Raw genomic sequence first — 19,131 nt, 5'->3', positions numbered from 1 at the left:
GTCATTGGATACATACTCTATAATACATAACTTTTATTAGTAATCCCTAGGCTTTGCATCGAAAATCTCAATATACCGGGGCGCCTGGGTGGCTCAGTGGGTTAAAGCCTCTGCCTTCAGCTCAGGTCATGATCTCAGGGTCCTGGAATCGAGCCCCGCATTGGGTTCTCTGCTCGGCAGGGAGCCTGCTTCCCCCTCTCTCTCTGCCTGCCTCTCTGCCTGCCTCTCTGCCTACTTGTGATCTCTGTCTGTCCAATAAATAAATAAATAAATAAATAAATAACCTTAAAAAAAAAATCTCAATATACCAATATACCAACAAGATTTAAGTCATTAAAAAAAAATTAGATTATCACCAAGTACATATAAGCTATAAACAAAAATAAACAGGGCTTTGAAATGCTCCATTAAAAAAAAAACTTACTTCAATATTACCTAGTAATTCTAAAATACAAAAACACGTCAATACAAAAGTTTATACTATATCTCACTGATTCTTTCTCAAAATCCCTGCTATAATTCAAATAATGCGAATACATGTTCACATGTAGGAAGTCCCACCCTTGGGCGCCTGGATGGCTTAGACAGTTGGGCATCTGCCTTCCACTCAGGTCATGATCCTAGGGTCCTGGGATCAAGCCCCTCATCGGGCTCCCTGATCAGCGGGGAGTCTACTTCTCCTTCTCCCTCTGCTGTTCCCCCTGCTTGTGCTCTCTCTCTCAAATAAACAAATGGAATCAAGGAAGGAAGGAAAGAAGGAAAAAGAAAAGAAAGAAGGAAAGAAGGAAGGAAAAAGAAAAGAAAGAAGGAAAGAAAGACCCACTCTTCAAACTCTCATGGCTTCCTAATACTCCAGAGTGCTTAATACTATAAAAAGTACCCAGAAATTAAAATTTATAAAAGCGATCAATAAAACATAACCAATGAATTTTTCCACAAACCAAGCCTCTCACTTGCTTATGTTCATTTGCTAAACTTTTATCACAAACACTCCTCTGAACCCCCTAAATCAAGAACATTTGTTAAAATACTGCACCATAAAGTTCAAACAAGAATGCTCAGTGAGACCTACTGGGCCTCACTGACCAAAAGATAAGCATATACTTAAACTCTTCAGGACATATTAACTGAAACTGCCAACCTAACTACAGGAAATTTTTCTAGGAAAGGAAAAACATCCAGAAGGTTCTGTGGGTTTCTACCTAGAAAAGCCAGCACTAACACCTTCTCTGAGACCTGCACCCACTCACAGAAGTGAAATTTTTCAACTACATTTGTATCTCTAGACTCCAACCCTAAGGCCATACTAACTGGACCAATGACAGAGAACTGAAGAAACTTCAACTAATCAAATTTACTCTCCCAGGAATCTGAAACATGGGCAATGAGCTAGTAACCAGCTGGCTAGTGGCACTAGAGCTTGAGTTCATATGTGGCTCCAGGAATAAAGTGGTGATTTTCTTCGCATGTGTTAAAGCAGAAAAAGGCCAGTTTGTGAAAAGACAATTAAAGCAGGCTAAAAAGAGACAAGAGAGGACAGTGACCAGCCAGCAGAGAGTTAAGTACTATCTGGACTGTCTTAGCTCCTGAATGTTTTCCAGTTTCTGGTTTGTGTCCTTCATGAAAGCCAACAGTCCTAGGGTTCTTTAAGATAGCTCCTTATTCCTGACCCCAAAGCATTCTTTTTCCTGTTTCACGCCAACAGAAAATCATTACAACAGTTTAAGACAAAAATTCCATACCAGGATCAATGCAGAAAGGGCATGATTATTCTTACGGTTCGTAAGAAATCTGAGCAGTACCTGCGAAGTTGTTTTTATCACTATATATAACCTCAGGAAAATACATAGGGCAAAAACCCCTGAAATGTTAAATGCAAAAATTATGTTTACATAAGCCCTCAGCTCTGTGCTTCCCTTCAACACTCACCTGTTCAAAAGTTCTGCTGGTTCACAGCAGGTGTGAGCAGATTTTGTTCAGGTCCTTTTAACACTGTAAATAACAAAAGTATTAAAATAATTGACCCAAGAATCAATCTCTTAGGAAACTTTAAGAACATAATTTCTTATCATGAATAGTTTTACAGGAAAAGTTCCAAACCTGGTTATAATATTAGAATCAACGTTATGTGCTTATAAACTAACTGCTACTTTCCTAACATTTTTAAAGGGTTTCTCTCTGTAGCTCTGGAATGGGACTAAAAAACACATGTTTTTAACAAAAGTTCTAAGTGATTCAGATGAAGTAACAAATGAGGGTTTAGGAAATACAGGGTCTAGGAAAGTGATTACTTAGGGTTTTCATTTAAAACCACATTACAGGGCGCCTGGGTGGCTCAGTGGGTTAAGCCGCTGCCTTCAGCTCAGGTCATGATCTCGGGGTCCTGGAATCGAGTCCCGCATCGGGCTCTCTGCTCGGCAGCGAGCCTGCTTCCCTCTCTCTCTCTCTCTGCCTGCCTCTCTGTCTACTTGTGATCTCTGTCAAATGAATAAATAAAATCTAATAAATAAATAAAAATAAATAAATAAAACCACATTACAAGGATTTGGTATTAATTTTTAAGCATACCTGATAGAAAAAATGACAGCCAGCAACACGGTAATACAGGATGTATCCTATACAAATAATCAGGGACCCCAAGAAATATAACCACTGCCAAAATGCCCAAGGAGGAAAGCTCCAGGTGTGCTTTCATATGCAAAAATCACAACTTCTTTCAAGGCTCTACTGAGACAGCATCTTAAAAATCCACAGGACGTTGATATTTCAAGTGACAAGGAGTGGACTGAAATAGTAGCTTCAAGTGGTTTCTCAGCTAAAATCAAATAATGCTTTGAATTTGACTCTGCTATGAGTCAAAAAACAATAATTACAAATTAAAGTTGATAATTTTATTAACAGCAAAAACGCATTGTAAGCCAAGTCTGCCTTTTAATTTTGCAAAAAAGTAGCCATGTTATTATAATGCCCAAAAGGTCAATCAACTTTATGCACTTAAGTCTATTCTTATAAGGGCAGGGAGAAGGAAAAGAGGGAAGAACTAGGTAATAAAGTTCTCTGGGCCTAACTCAAGAGAACAAGCTCTAAAGTATCCCCTACTACACGTATAAATTAAGTTCAAGTTCTTTGTAGTTAATGAAACACTGTGGTTAACTAGAAAATATAATATTGTGTACTTTAATTACTTGAAGCAGGTAGGTACATAACAAATTGAAAATATTTTTATAAACTTAATTGTGGCCACTTAAGGGAAGTTTTTCAAACCTCCTCCATCTCTTCCCTTAACCTCACACAAAAAATTATGAGCAATTCAGGGTGCCTGGCTGGCTCAGTTGGTAGCATACACTGTGACTCTTGATCTTGGGGTCATGAATCCAAGCCCCAAGTTGGGCACAGAGCTTACTTAAAAATATATACACACACATATCTATGTGTGTGTGTGTGTGTGTACACACATATACATGGGCAATTCAACAAAGGTATCATTCTGCATTCCTGTATAATTAATTAATCTACTATATTTCTCAGTCACCTTCATAAAAAATGAAAAAGTGCTAATCAGGTCAAGAAATATTAGGACTCGTGCTCGCTTCGGCAGCACATATACTAAAAAAAAGAAATATTAGGACTCTGTAAGAAAGCTTGCCTATGGAGTGAAAATCTACTTATATTTAAAAATATGTAACTTTTCAGGACATTAAAAACGAGTGAAGGGCACCTGGGTGGCTCAGTGGGTTAAGCCACTGCCTTCAGCTCAGGTCATGATCTCAGGGTCCTGGGATTGAGACCCGCATCGGGCTCTCTGCTCAGCAGGGAGCCTGCTTCCCTCTCTCTCTCTCTGCCTGCCTCTCTGCCAACCTGTGATCTCTCTCTGCCAAATGAATAAATAAAATCTTTAAAAAAACAAAACAAAACAAAAAAAAGAGTGAAAATCCTAGAACTTTATCACCATAAAATCCTAGGAGGGTTAAAAGGGGGAAAAAAACGTTTGGGTTCAGAGTTTTACAACGATGACCAAATAACGTTAAGGCAATTCAAACTGCTAAAGGAAAATGGACATTTAACTTGCCTCTAAGATACCCGGATTAACACCAACATAGGCTGCAGATTCAACCTAATGAGACTGGTCCCACTATAATCTATAAGAAATAGAATAAAAAATAAAGTACTGAAAATTTAATTAGCAAGAGATAACGGAGAACTACGAATCAAGTCAGTCTTTAAAAATTGCACAAATCAAAGATCTTTTTTAGAATGACAAGGGTAAAAGAGACAGGAATAATCTTTTCACCCAAAGGTCCTCCCAATCACTATCAGCAGTGTCATCTTCCAGTGTGAAAGTCAACACACACACACACAAAGACACATGAAGTATGAAAATGCAGAGTCATGAGAACAAATGAGCTGATACGACATCAAAGAATACAGAAATGTCATTTCAAAAATTCAACAAAGGTACAAGAAGGAAAAAGGCAATTCGTTAAGATACCACTTCATCCCTATCACTGCTATGTCTCCTTTTAGACAAGGAGCTCCACTCACACCCTGAAACTGTGATTCCTCTCTTCTCATGAGTTTCAAGCAAGCTATGACAAATTATTTTTCATATATGCAACTTGACTCACCAGCAAAAGCATTTCAAAACCAAGATATTAAATTCCTCAGGTGAATTAAAATGAAAGAAAACATTTTTGGAAGCTCAGTAATAAGCATATGGAGGTAAGTTGGAGGGGAATCAGAAAAAAAGCTTATTAGGTATCAAAGAATTGAAGAACTAATCTGAAAAGTAAAAGTGGAGAAATAAATAACTCAGCACAAAAAGTTCTACACATGTAAAATGTTATAAAAGACATACAAACAAATTAGTGGAAGAGACCCTGAGAAATTTAAAACTAGGCTGGACAGAACAGAATTAAGAGAAATTCTCAATTCTTACTAATCAGATTAAGAACAATATAAATTAATACGCTGATTCAATCATTCTTCCAGGTTATATTTCTTAATGGTATGCCTAAACTTCAAAGCAAAGTAATTTCCCTACATTTTCAAATATTCAGAAGTATTCCAAAGAGTCCCTTCTTTGAAAACAATTATTTTAGGCAGTTTATCATCCATCTCATTTAAAAAGTTTAACAAAGATATTTCATGACAATTTCCTGAGATATGTTACATGAGCAGCCCAAATTTTTCCAAACTGGGGTGGAGTGTGTGTCATACAGAAAGAAGAGGATTTGAGCATACTGATCTTCTTTCTATCAGTCACAAGAGGTGCAGAAAAAATTTCTAAGTCATTGACTGAATAACCCCTCTCATCTTAGTACCAATGAGTAGGGTACACATATTTTACTAGCCTCCCTCTCCCTTGTGCCTCTCTGGCCAAGCTAGCCTCCATATTTTTCCCAGCACCTGACCTGCTCCCACTTCAGTTTTTGCCTCAGTATCTTTGCCCTAGCCTTCCTAGCCTGGAGCATTCCTTCTCCATATAGCTACAGGAATTGCTCCTTGACCGGTATCAGGTCCTTCCTCAAACATAAGCTTCTCTATACAGCCTTCCCAGAGCGCTCTACTTAAAATTAACACCACCACCCCCAAATTAACCCCCAAATCCCTATAATCTTATTTCCCTGTCTCATTTTTTCCCCACATAATTTACCACAACCCTATATATTTCACCTAAGCTTTTATTTATTTGTGTAGAAATCAGTTCCACTGAGAAAGGAATTTTTGGTCTGTTTTGCTCCCAGCACCCAATCGTGTAATAGTTTCAACAGATGTCACATAAATGAATACGTAAATGAATGAATGAATGAATGCATGCATGGAAGTACATAGTCCCTTCTGCATCCTCAGCCTCCAATCTCTAAAATGCTCTGTCAAGTATAGAAAAGGTGTAAAACCATTTCTTTTCCAATAAATCACCACCATTACCAGTGTACTTCTTGGTGTTAAATGTAAAGGAAGAACTGTGTGACATTTTTCCAGATAACCGCAACTTCTAAATTTTTTTCCTGGTGTCCTCTACTGATGTCAACATCTGATGCAACAGAAAAGTACATATCCCATCCAGTTTGAGCACTCCAAAATCTGGTACACTAATTGGTAAAACACATAAAATCATCAATGAATGAGAGAACACATTTATGCTCTAACCAAAATGGACAAACTCTGTAAGGCTAGAACTGTAAATATTAGATGGATAAAAGTTAATGTACCAAAACGACAGACAAGAGAAAATTGTTTTAAATCTAAGAAGTCATTAGATTCTAAAAAGGAAACACTACAGGAGAGAATGTCTTCCCTGCACACAATACTGGGAATCCAAACCGCCTAAAATTCAAGATATGGAACACTGGATAAGAAACTTGTTCACAGCTTTTGACCCCATCCTCAATTTCTTCTAAGTTTAATTGGAATACTTACCTTCCTTACAGAGAAACTAGGTGTGCTTAAGTGCTCTGACTTTAAGGGAAAGGAAAAACAAAACAAAACAAAACACAGTCCTACATAAATGCAGATCAACGTTACTGCTTCCCAAACACGATCATACAAGCTGCTTCTTTCATACACCCTTCTGTGGTCGAAAACATAAATCTGATTTATGTTTCACACAACTGAAGTATTCAAAGCGCTTCGTGGGAAACTGCTGATACATAAAAGACTAATGCCCATTTCAACCTGACGTGAATGTTCGGGTCCCAAAGCTGCCTCGGGCTCGACTTTCCCGATCACGGTCCCAGGTTCAGATCATGACTCCACCTTGTCTCAGGCCTGGTCCAGACCCAATCCTTTCGCCACGGAAGGAGTCTCCCCAATGCAGACGCTCGGTCAGGAAGGCAAAGGCGCACCTCCCGGAGGCCAGGTGTGGGGAGGAGGGCCGGCAGAAGCAGCTGTCCGGCCGAAGCAGCTGTTACCCCGGACACCCCCGGCTGCGCGGGTGGCCGGCCCGAGAAGCAGGTAGCAGAAAGCAAACCCTCTGGCCCTGAGCAAATCGGCCTGACACTGCCCACTCCACCACCCTCTTCCCCTCCTCGACTCCCCCCGCGATGCCAACGGGCCCTGGAGGAGGAGGCTCCCCGGCTCGGCGGCCGAGACGCGCCGGAGGCCGGCGTGTCCCCCGCCAGGGAGGAGGCTCCCTCCGGCCCCGCACCTGACCTGTCCCCTCGCCTGACGCCCGAGCCGACCGCGGCCGCTGCCGGGGCGGCCTGTGGGTGTCCATGCGGCTGGGCCGGGTCAGGCCAGAGCGGCGAGGACGCGAGCGCGGACAGGAGGCCCTGGTGGCTCCGTGTGGGGTGGCGGGAGACCGCGGAGTTGGGGCGCGGAGCGGAGCCGGGCAAGGGAGTTAGACGGAGTGGCTGATTACCTGCGGTCCGGGACAGGGAGTCTCTCAGAACCCAAGTCAGTCTTCAGCCCCAACAACACAAGATGGCCGACACGTCGCCACGCACGTCACGTGACAGGGCGCCCGTTCCGTCACGCCCCTTGCTCCGCCCCCGCCCCGCCTCGCCTCTCTACCCGTTCTTCCAGCCTCCCACGACATCCTTCCTTTCCGCTGCCTCCCGCCCCTATTCCCCGGACACGCCCCTGCCCGAGCCCCGGATGCCAGGCTGGAGAGGGCGGGGCCGCGTCAGGGCGCAGGCGCCTGCGGAGCCCCAGAGATGGGGCTCCCTGCCTGCCCTTGAGTTGAGTAGAGTTGGTGTCCAGAGTTGGACTCCGGCCAGACGCCCTGTGACTCACCGTCCTATGCACCCAATCCAGAGCCCTTTCGCTGTTCAAAAAACTCTTCATCATTTACGAGCTGATATTCAACACTAGAACTTTTTCACGGCTTTTTCACCCAGCATTTTCCTGCCCGTTTACCTTCCTAGGGAAAAGAGGGAAACGACAAAAGCTGAAATTGAAAGCAGTGTCTCTACTTGTTAACGGTTCTGGTAGAACTGGGATCTCATTCTAGAGTCTTGAAATATGACAACTGAGAAGGACCAATACAGCTCCAACCTCCTTCTGGTACTGTATTAGGGGCTATAACCCTTTTGCCTAAAAATCTCCCTTCTGAGGGCTGCCAGATAAGATACAAGACACCAGAAATACTGGGGACATATTTACGCTGAAAAGTTATTCGTTGTTTTTCTGAAATTCGGATTTAACTGGGCATCGTATATTTTTACTTTTATATCCGACAACCCAACCTTTCTCAGTTCATCCTATTCTTCTTCCTTGTGTATCCAGCCCTCTCCCTTTTTTACAGGATCCTTCTCAACAGCTTTTTTTTTTTTTTTTAAAGTAGGAAGGAGATTGAACTCATGACCCCTCAGATTGAGATCCCAGCTGAGATCAAGAGTCCCTGGCTTGGGGCCCCTGGGTGGCTCAGTGGATTAAGCCGCTGCCTTCGGCTCAGGTCATGATCTCAGGGTCCTGGGATCGAGCCCCACATCGGGCTCTCTGCTCCGCAGGGAGCCTGCTTCCTCCTCTCTCTCTGCCTGCCTGTCTGTCTCCTTGTGATCTCTCTCTGTGTCAAATAAATAAATAAAATCTTTAAAAAAAAAAAAAAAAAAAGAGTCCGTGGCTTAATTGACTTAGCCACCCAGGCTCAGTTTTGGTTTTTTTTAAGATTTTATTTATTTATTTGGCAGATAGAGATCAGCAGAGAGCCGGATGTGTGGCTTCATCCCAGAACCCTGAGATTATGACCTGAGCAAAAGGCGGGGGCTTTAGCCCGCTGAGCCACCCAGTCACCCCTAGACTCAGTTTTTTTTAAATACTCAAAAGTTGGGGTGCCTGGCTGGCTCAATTGGTAGAGCATGCCACTTTTGATCTTGGGGTTGTAAATGCAACCTCCATTTTGGACATAGAGCTTACTCTAAAAAGTTAAAAATAGGGGCACCTGGGTGGCTCAGTGGGTTAAGCCTCTGCCTTTTGCTCAGGTCATGATCTCAGGGTCCTAGGATGAAGCCACACATTGGGCTCTCTGCTCAGCGGGGAACCTGGTTCCCCCTCTCTCTCTGCCTGCCTCTCTGCCTACTTGTGATCTCTGTTTCAAATTTTTTTAAAAAAATCTTTAAAAAAAAGTAAAAAATAAAATATTCAAATGTCTTCCATCTTGAAAGTTAATAGTAAAAACTACAATTCCCCCACCAACAACCTCCCTACCTCTCTGTTCCCTTTCAAATCCAAACTACGAAAAAGAGTTGTTTATACTCACCCAATTTCAATATCCGGCAAGCAATCATCAACCACACCACTGTGGCTTCTATTCTCTTGCTTGCTCTCAGATACCTCAACCTACAAGTTGATCTCTGGAGTTTTTCAGTCCTGACCATGATATTGTACTTTCCCATCTTCAATGTGACTGACCACTCCCTATTTTCTGCAATACTTTACTCCCTTGATCTTTATGTCCTTGATGCTTAAAATGTGGTCAATGAGCCAGTAGCATTAGCATCACTTGGAAGCTTGTTAGAAATTCAGAATCTCAAAAGGACCCTTCACAATCTCATTCTGCTGAACTCTAGACCCTTATCACCCCCTTCCCCTTCCTTTTTCTCCTGAACTTACTGCTTCAGATATGCCCATATTTAAAAGACCTCAAGGATGCCTGGGTGGCTCAGTCAGTTAGGCGTCCTCTTTTTTTTTTTTCTTTTAAGATTTTATTTATTTATTTAAAGAGAGAGAGCACATGAGCAGGGGGAGGAGCAAAGGGAGAGGGAGAAGTGGACTCCCTGCTAAGCAGGGAGCCTGACATGGGGCTTAACCCCAGGACCCTGGGGTCATGACCTGAGCCAAAGGCAGATACTTAACTGACTGAGCCACCCAGGTGCCCTAGGCATCCCACTCTTGATTTCAGCTCAGGTCATGGGATTGAGCCCCCATCAGGCTCTGCACTCACCGTTGAATCTGTTTGTCCCTCTGCTCCTTCCCCTCACCCCTACACTCACAGGCTCTCTCTCTCTCTAATAAATTAAACAAACAAACAAATAAAAATAAAATATTTTTAAAAATAAAGGTCCTATAATATAGTCAATGCACTAACAATTATGTACATTCAAACTTGATTATTTTAAATTCGATCTTCAGCTGTACTGTAAATAGGGTACTGCACTGTAGTCTCCATATATGTTTATTACTTTCCTGTAATATTTAAGAGTTACTTAAAAGTATACAAAATGTACAGTTACTGAAACAGCTAATTTGTCCTTTTCTCTCCCTTTGAAAGGAAGGGGCTTCAGTTGTTCCTACACGGCTAGAACCATAATAAACAATGTACCAGTAATCTGTAACATAAGTATTGCAGTATGTGAGTAACAATCTTGCAGGCTTATTTTCCAAAGTTCATTTTATTTTGATCAGTTCAGTATATTGCACTAATTGTTTTAGGTATTTTCATTATATGAAATCTAACATGTGTCAAGATGATTTAATCTATTTAAGTGTTGAACTGCTAGCAGAACTTGTACATTTACAGTAATTCAGAATTAGTAAGGAAAACAGTTCACCAGTGTTTAGTTTTATAATGAGGTGCTCAGGTTGGAATAAAGTGTATAAAAGAGCAAAAACTAAAATAAAATAAAATAAAAAAAAAAGGTCCTCAAATATGCCATTCTGTCTTAGCCTTTGCTTGTGCTATTCCCTCTTGTTACAACGCTTTTCCCAACACTTACCCCACTTGCTGCCAATCTGCATAACTCCTGCTCATTTTTAAAAGCCTAAATCGGGGTGCCTGGGTGGCTCAGTGGGTTAAGCCTCTGCCTTCCGCTCAGGTCATGGTCTCAGGGTCCTGGGATCGAGCCCCACATCCAAAATCCCTGCTCAGCGGGGAACCTGCTTCCTCCTCTCTCTTTCTGCCTGCCTCTCTGCCTACTTGTGATCTCTCTCTCTCTCTCTGTGTCAAATAAATAAATAAAATATTTTTAAAAAATAAAATGAAATAAAAGCCTAAATCATATGTTATTGCCTCTGTGAAGCTTTTTTTAATCCCCTCCCTTAGACCACTGACCTTGCCCCTTGAGCTGTTATTTTTAAGGGGAAAAAAAAAAAGGCAATACTGGGGCGCCTGGGTGGCTCAGTCCTTAAGTGTCTGCCTTCGGCTCAGGTCATAATCCCAGGGTCCTGGAACTGAACCCTGCATCAGGCTCCCTGCTCATCTGGAAGCCTGCTTCTCCCTCTCCCACTTCCCCTGCTTGTGTTCCCTCTCTCTCTGTGTCTCTTTTTGTCAAATAGATAAACAAAAATCTTTAAAAAGAAAAAGAAAAGAAAGAAAGAAAGAAAGAAAGAAAGCAATACTAATGTTTGTTAAGTGCTAACCACCCCATTAAGGGCTTGAGTTTCATTCTCTCTTGTAATCCTGAGGATGGCACTTTGGTGCACTAAGAAAGCCAACCAGGCACCTAAGAAGTCCTTACCTCCTCCAAATTCCAGCCAGGACTTTCGAGCCCAGGTTAACAGATTTCTGAGCCCATGTCCCCAGCCAGCTTGTCATGCCACCTCCACCTCTCTGATGCTGTGCCGCCGGTGCCTGTACTTTTATATCTTTTTTATTTTATTATATATAATTTATATATGTGAGATATAATTTAAATATATGTATAATTAAGGTATAATTTATATACTGTAAAATTAGCATTTGTAGTGGTCATTCTGCAACTTTTGACAAATGCATACCACTAAAAATAAAGTGCAAAATAGTCCCACCATCCACTAGAGTTCCCTCGATAACCCTTTGTAGTCAGCACTAACCCCCACTCTTGGCCCCTAAACCACTGTTATGTTTTCTGTCCGTCTCCTCCTCCTCCTCCTCCTCCTCCTTCTTCTCCTTCTCCTTCTCTTCATGAGTATCATTTTATTCCATGTACTTGCTTATCCATTCCCCTGCTGAGGGACATTTGGGTTGTTTCCAGTTTGAGGAGATTATTAATAAAGCCGTTATAAATATTCAGAAGCAGGTATGTGTGTGAACATAGGTTTTTAATTCACTTGGATAAATACCTCAGAATGGGATTAGTGGTTATATTGTGTTTTTAACTTTATCAGAAACTGTGCAACTGTTTTTCAGAGCGTCTTAGCCACGTTTTTAGCCCCAGAGTAAAAGCTTCTAGAGAGCAGGAACTAAATCTAAAGGAAGAGAAAAGAGGGAGGAGGAAGGGGAAGGAGTAGTTGACTTTACGTCCTCAGCAACTGACATTGTCCTAGCATATGGTAGACACTCAGTAAATACCTACAGAATCAAATCAATTCTTGATTATCTACTCTGAGGAAGGGTGCCTTCCGCTCCTGGTATTCATTCTGTTTTTCCAATGTTTCATTAAATAGTGGTTTTAAAGTTACAACAGTAGACTGATACCCACTCTAGTTAGGAAAATAACAAAGTTTCACCCGTATTGTATCATTGATAGAAACAGAGAAGGTTAATAATAATAGATCACTGGGGGGCGGGGAGGAGTACGGAGTTTAACCAGAAGCAAGTTTAGTATGTAAAAATACTGGTGGATCCTCTGCCATAGATTGTATTTTTCTAAAAATGGCAACACCAATATTTTCCATCCAACATACCCCTCTAGAACCTTGCCACTACCCTCTCTAGAGGTAGAATCTAATTCCCTTCCCCTGGGGCTGTTATATATAACTGATAGAATATGGCAAAAGTGAAAGGAGGTGACTTCCAATGCTAGATCACAAAGGTGATAGAGCTTCTACCTTGCTTGCTAAAACAGTCTCTTTTGAAGCAAAGAGCTCCCAGATAATAGATCCAAAAGGTCCGAGGTCGCCGTTCTGTGAAGAAGCCTAGACTACAAGGAGAGGTCCATGTAGCTGCCTCCCACAACAGCCCCAACTGAAGTTTCAGGGGTCTGAGCTACAGATCTGAGAGTCATCCATAGAGAGGAGATCTTTGAAATGGTGGGTTATCACCTACAACCAGCAAATTGCAGAAAGGAAACATATAGAGATAAGACAGACTCTTGGGAGGAAAACACGCAGCTGGTGGCAGAGAAAAGTTACAGGTAGGACCAGGTTAGGAGCAGGAGCCAGTCTCAGAACAGAGGCAGGAAGAAATTGATTGGCAGTGCCAAGTCTACAGGATGGTCAAGGAGTCTGGGGTGGGGGAAACAGCCATTGAATTTGGTGAGTAGAATTGTCTACCGAGAGGAGAATAGAATATAAGGAAAGAGTAGGAGATAGGGAAGGGAGGATGCAGAAGTTTGGAAGTGGATGAAAAGGGAGGATGGATTTGTTGATGAAGAGGGCAATGGCCACTCAGATTGGGACCCTAACTAAAACTGTTACATTCATAACTGAAAACCAAGGAGAAAACACACGTAAGAGAGTGGGGGAAGATACAGAGCCAGAGAGCTGAGCAAACATCAGGGAAATGCTGCTCAGATAACTATGGAAACAGATCCATTTTTATGTTTGAAAACATTTTTATTATAAAAGTACTTGCATATTTTAAATTCTACTCTCATTTCTAACCTTCAGATGTATACCAAGAAAATTAAATCATAAAAAACTGTCTTGGAATGTAATAAATGTATCCTTTCACATAAATGTCCCATAACATGTCCCCAAAAAATTTTTTTTTCATTTTCTCCCGAGTCTTTTGCATATTTAGGATTTCATACTGCAGCTGTCCCAGAGGGTTCCCACACGGATGTATAAACTGCCCTTCTCAGTTTCATGGTGGCCAGTCTCCTCTCTTTTTCACTAACTGTTATAAATAGCAGTAAAGCAATACATGCTTACAGTTTTTACATTTTTAGAATGCAAACACATATAAAGAAAAAAATTTAAATCCCCCCAAGACCTACTCAAGACCCTCAGGTTCTCCCCTACTGAGGTCACCCACTGTTGACAGTTCCTGGTATGGCTTCCCCCAAAGCATTGGATGCATAGACAAATATGATGTCCTTCTCCATTCTCAGCACCACCAAGTGCTGAGAATATGATGGTTGCCCCAAATCCCCTTGATCTCTGACCTCATGCACCTTAGTCTGCATGGGCAGAGCCATGATTTTGTATCTCTCCTGTGAAACAAACAAAACATAAGCTCTGTGGGTGCTGCTCTGACCTTAACCTTTTTCCAAGAAACAGTACCCCCTGGCGTCCTCCACATGTTTTAAATGACTCCCTAGCTGTGTTCATTTACATGTCTGTACCCTAATATACTTAATCGATCCCCTGCTGATAGACATCCTGATTGTTTCCAGTAGTTTTGCTATGACAAGCAAGGCAGTAATGAGTATCGCTCTAAATACACCCCTGCTCAGGCGCCTAGGTGGTTCCGTCGGTTAAGCATCTACCTTCCACTCAGGTCATGATCCTAGGGTCTTGGGAGTGAGCCACACATAGTACTCCCTGCTCGGTGGGGAGTCTGCTTCTCCCTCCCCCCCTGCTTGTGCTCTCTCTCTGTCAAGTTAAAAAATAAATTTTTTTAAAAGTTGTATACCCTACCGACAGAGCCAGCTAGGCACCCCCGGAGTGTGACTTCTGAAACTAGGTTTTTGGGGTTTTTTAAAGATTAATTTTATTTATTTATTTATTTATTTATTTATTTATTTGACAGAGAGAGAGAGAGAGAGAGAGAGGGCACAAGCAAAGGGAGCTGCAGGCAGAGGGAGAAACAGGCTCTCTGCGGAGCAGGGAACCCAATGTGGGGCTCGATCCCAGGACTCTGGGGTCATGACCCGAGCTGAAGGCAGATGCTCAACCAAATGAGCCTCCAGGCACCCCTGAAGCTAGGGGTTTTTTTGTGTGTTTTGTTTTTTTAAAGGCTTTATTTATTTATTTAATATATAGACAGCAAGAGAGGAAACACAAACCATGGGAGAGGAGAGGGAGAAGAAGGCTTCCCACTGAGCAGGGAGCCCAATGTGGGACTCGATCCCATGACCCCGGTATCATGCCCTGAACCAGGACAATGTGGCTTATCTCTGGTCTGTTTTATCACCTGTTTGAGGAAGGCCAGCTGCCATGTTGTGAGGACACTCAAACAGCCCGGTGGAGAGTTTCATGTAGCAAGTGACTCAGTCCTCTGGCCAACAGGTAGCACCATCTTGGGATGGTGGAGTCCCCCTCGAAAGGGGATCCTCCAGCCCCTCGTGAGCCTTTGGATGATTGCCCCTCCCACTGACATTTTGCAGTCTCAAGAGAGGCACTGAGATTGAACCACCTGGTAAACTGCCTCTGAACTCCTGACCCTCAGACTGCATGAGATGGTAAATGTTAATTACTGTGTTAAGCTTCTAAGTTATGGAATGATTCATTAAAGCAAAGATAAATACAATATTTTTAAGGTTTTTTTAAGATTTATTTATTTATTTATTTATTTGACACATAGAGAGAGAAAGCACAAGTAGGCAGAGCAGCAGGCAGAGAGAGAGAGAGAAGCAGATAACATGGGGCCTGATTCCAGGACGCTGGGATCATGACCTGAACTGAAAGCAGACAGTTCACTGACTGAGCCACGCAGGTGCCCCTAAAATTTTCAATGTTAACAGTCTACCAAATTGCCTTTCAAGAAGGGAAGAGCAGCTGTGCACCTCTACCAATCCCATGAGATAGAGTACGGAAAGTGATTGGTTTCAGGAAGGATGCAGGGGAGGGGAAACTGACCCCTGAAAAGGTCTATTCTTAGCACTTCCCTAAGTTGGAGAACCCTAAGTTGCCCCCTCAGGACCCCTCACCAGCACAGGACCCCGGAGATGTCTATGGAACCACTGTTCCTATAATTCAGCCCTGCAGGCAGAGATGTGGCCAGAATCTGGTCTGGTGGGCAGGCAAGGTCAGCAGGCAGAAATCTGAGCAGGGGCAAGGCCACAGATGTCAAGTCATGTGATCCAGCAATCCAGCCTGGAGGGCTCAGCAAGTGGCAGCTGCAGGGGACGTGGCAGGTGAGCAGGAATCTCCCTGGGCTGGTGGGGTCAGGAGCCTCAAAAGAACAGAGAAGTGAGAAAGAGGGCACCTGTGCTTGGGGCCAAGGCAGCAACCATAACTGGGCACCCTGGCCTGGGATCCTTTGCCCAAGGCTCAGGAGGAAACAGGATTGCAGTTGTACGAGGTGGAAGATAGAGAGGGAGCCAATCCCGTCCTGGGCACTGATAAGTACCAGCCTTGGAATCGGCCAGGTCAATGATCATCATCTGGGTTTTATGGGGGGAGGACTGAGGATCAGAGAAGCTAAACTACTAGCTTCCATCTGACTCCAAATCCCATAACGTCACACAGCCCCCAGGGCAGAGGCAGAACTGGTTTGTCGATTTGTTGGTTTCCCCATTGCTCAGTCAAAGGAGGGCCTTTGGGGAGTAGACTCATCACTTTTCCATTGAGAAGGATGTCCCCACCATCTCCACTATCCTCACTTTCAGAGCTCTTCCCTCAGGCCAGGCTCCCAGGTCAGGGTGTTTAGAAGGTCCCTGAATCGGTGATAGAGGCCCTCCTTACCCATCTCTGCTTTGACAAACCCACTTTGTCCTTGTGAAACAAATAGGCAGAGGAGCCTATCATGGGCTGGGCAGCATGCTAGGTCTACTGCGGTGGGTAAGGCAGAGTTCCTGCCCTTCAAGTTCATTGTCCAAAGAGAAAGAGAAGTGAAGAAAAGGGTATTGCATAATGTCATAAACAGTACACTAGGGAAAACTGAAACAAACCCCAAGGGGCATCTCACCTAGCCTGGGCCATCAGGAAAGCTTCCTAAAGATAATCCCTGAGCTGAGTCATCAACAATGAGTCCTTTGCCAGGGGAAGGGAGGGAGGGAGTGCCAGGTGGAGGAAATAGTTGTGCATAGCTCTCAGTAACCCCACTTTCTAGGAACCACTAGGTATCCTGTGTACCTGAAGAGCGGTTTGGAAGGAGGGATGGGAGGGAGGAGGGGTAAGCGATGGGACAGGACAGGTGAGTAGGGACTAGATCCCAAAAGTGGGGGAAGCAAAAATTGAAGCAGAGATGTTAGAAACCAATGTTATCCTAACTGCAGAGTGGCCCGTCTGGGCAAATGGGAGCAGCGAAAGCAGCCAGGAGGCCATGGCAGAGACCCAGAAAAAAAACCAGCGAAGGCCATGGCCATGGCCACAGAGGGGAAGAGTGGGAGCTGTGGGCGAGAGGCATGAAGAGAACATCTAGAGAACTCTGTGATCAAGGTGGGGCAAATAAGTCCTAACCCTGGTCTCCAGTTACATGGTCCAATTATATGTCCTTTTTTTTTTTTCTTAAAGATTTTATTTATTTGACAGAGAGAGCGACAGTGAGAGAGCGAGAGCAGGAACACAAGCAAGGGGAGTGGGAGAGGGAGAAGCCCACCTCCCGAGGAGCAGGGTGCCAGATGTGGGGCTCGATCTCAGGACCCTGGGACCATGACCTGAGCCGAAGGCAGACGTCCAACGACTGAGCCACCAAGTGCCCCTTATTTGTCCCTTTTGTCTTCAGTTCTTCTCTGTTACATTTTCTATCATTTGCAGTCACAAGTTTTTAGCTCTTGCATGGGCCTAGCTGTCCAGAGAGGCCAATGTATGTTTGAAGTAATTATACTGAACCGGGACTCGATCACCAGGACCCTGAGATCATACCTGAGGTGAAGGCAATCACTCAACCAACTGAGCCACCCAGATGCAGTTTCAGATTTGCAGAACTTGGGAGAAAGTAAACTTCCCGTATATCTCTCTCCCTGCACCGCCCCCTTCCCATTACTAACACCTGGCATTAGTGTGCTGTTTGTTACAGCTGATGCGCCTGTATTAATATCTTATCAAGTGAAGCCCATAGTTTATATTAGGGCATGCTTTTTAGTGTTGTGCATTGTGTTTTGACAAATGTGTAACGACCTCTACAGCACCACTACAGGACCACTAAAATATTCCGTGTTCCACCTATTCATCCTGCCCCCTTTCCCTCTCAAGCCTTGTTTTGTTTTTTTTTTTTAAGATTTTACTTATTACTTGACAGACAGAGATGACAAGCAGGCAGAGAGGCAGGCAGAGAGAAAGGGGGGGGAAGCAGGCTCTCCACCAAGTGGAGAGCCCAATGCAGGCCTCGATCCCAGGATCCCGGGATCATGACCCGAGCAGAAGGCAGAGGCTTTAACCCACTGAGCTGCCCAGGCGTCCCTCAAACCGACTTTTTAACTTCAGTTTTCGTAGTTTTCTTTTCCAGATGTCATAGTTGGAATCATACCATGTGTAAACTTCCCAGATTGGCTTCTTTCACTTAGCACTATGCATTTAAGTTTCCTCCATCGTTCTGTGACTTGACAGCTCAGTTTTTTTTCATTGCTAGTATTCCTTTTCATGGCTGAAGTAATATCTCATTGTACTGATGGACCAGTTTATCCATTCACCTACTGGAAAGCATTTTGGCTGCTCCCAAGTTTTGGAAAATAAGAGATAGCTGCTAGAAATATTCATGGGCAGGCTTTTGTGTAGACAGAGAGAGGTTCTCAGCTTGTTTGAGAAAATGCCAAGAAGCACGTTTCCTGGATTGTTATGGTCAGAGTGTCTCCATCTCTTTTTTGTGTCCACTTCCTCGGGTGGGGAGGCTGGAGGGTGACCCTACCTGGAAAAATGATGCCAAAGAATCATAGGTCTTGGTTTTGGGCAAAAACCACAATGATGGGGCGCCTGAGTGGCTCAGTGGATTAAAGCCTCTGCCTTCGGCTCAGGTCATGATCCCAGGGTCCTGGGATCGAGCACCTCATCAGGCTCTCTGCTCAGCAGGGATCCCGCTTCCCTTCCTCTCTCTCTGCCTGCCTCTCTGCCTACTTGTGCTCTCTGTCTGTCAAATAAATAAAACAACACCACAAAAAACTGCAATGATCCTCCCTGGGGAGTTATGGGTGTTCTCTTAGGAGAGAGGTTCTTACTCAGGTCCCTAAATGCCCCAGAATCTACATAGGAAGGTGGGAGGGCTCACTGGCCCTCATCAGAGTTTCAAAGGGTCTAGGAAGCAAGAGAAATTAAGCTTCGGATTTTACCTGTGGAGAGAGTCCTCAGCGATGAGAAGGGGAAGAGCGGCCGACTCACAACCTCAGTATGCAGAATGCTCCTGAGGAAAGCTGGCCCTCTAGTTACCACTCCTTTTCTCCTTTTTTTAAAAGATTTTATTACTCATTTGTCAGAGCGAACGAGTGAGCGAACAGAGAGCACAAGTGGGGG

At 43.6% G+C, this 19,131-nt stretch overlaps 1 protein-coding gene across 9 annotated transcripts in view; it reads right to left on the bottom strand.

Annotated features, from left to right (window-relative positions):
- The window catches only part of GIGYF2 (GRB10 interacting GYF protein 2), a 147,833-nt gene extending 140,398 nt beyond the window's left edge, over window positions 1-7,435 (bottom strand). For 7 of the 9 annotated variants that reach the window (XM_046018605.1, XM_046018608.1, XM_046018610.1 and 4 more), the window contains exons 1-2: window positions 7,361-7,435; window positions 1,930-1,992 (exon numbers count right to left, since the gene is read on the bottom strand). The gene's annotated coding sequence lies outside the window, so the exon portion shown is untranslated. Of the gene's footprint in view, window positions 1-1,929; window positions 1,993-4,069; window positions 4,140-7,360 lie in introns of all 9 variants that reach the window. The other 2 variants (XM_046018606.1, XM_046018607.1) reach the window with 2 other exon arrangements.
- Between the last annotated feature and the right edge of the window lie 11,696 nt (window positions 7,436-19,131).

This window comes from Meles meles, chromosome 9, assembly GCF_922984935.1.
Source record: "Meles meles chromosome 9, mMelMel3.1 paternal haplotype, whole genome shotgun sequence".
Lineage (NCBI taxonomy): Eukaryota > Metazoa > Chordata > Mammalia > Carnivora > Mustelidae > Meles > Meles meles.
This window is presented reverse-complemented; position numbering and strand designations above follow the sequence as displayed.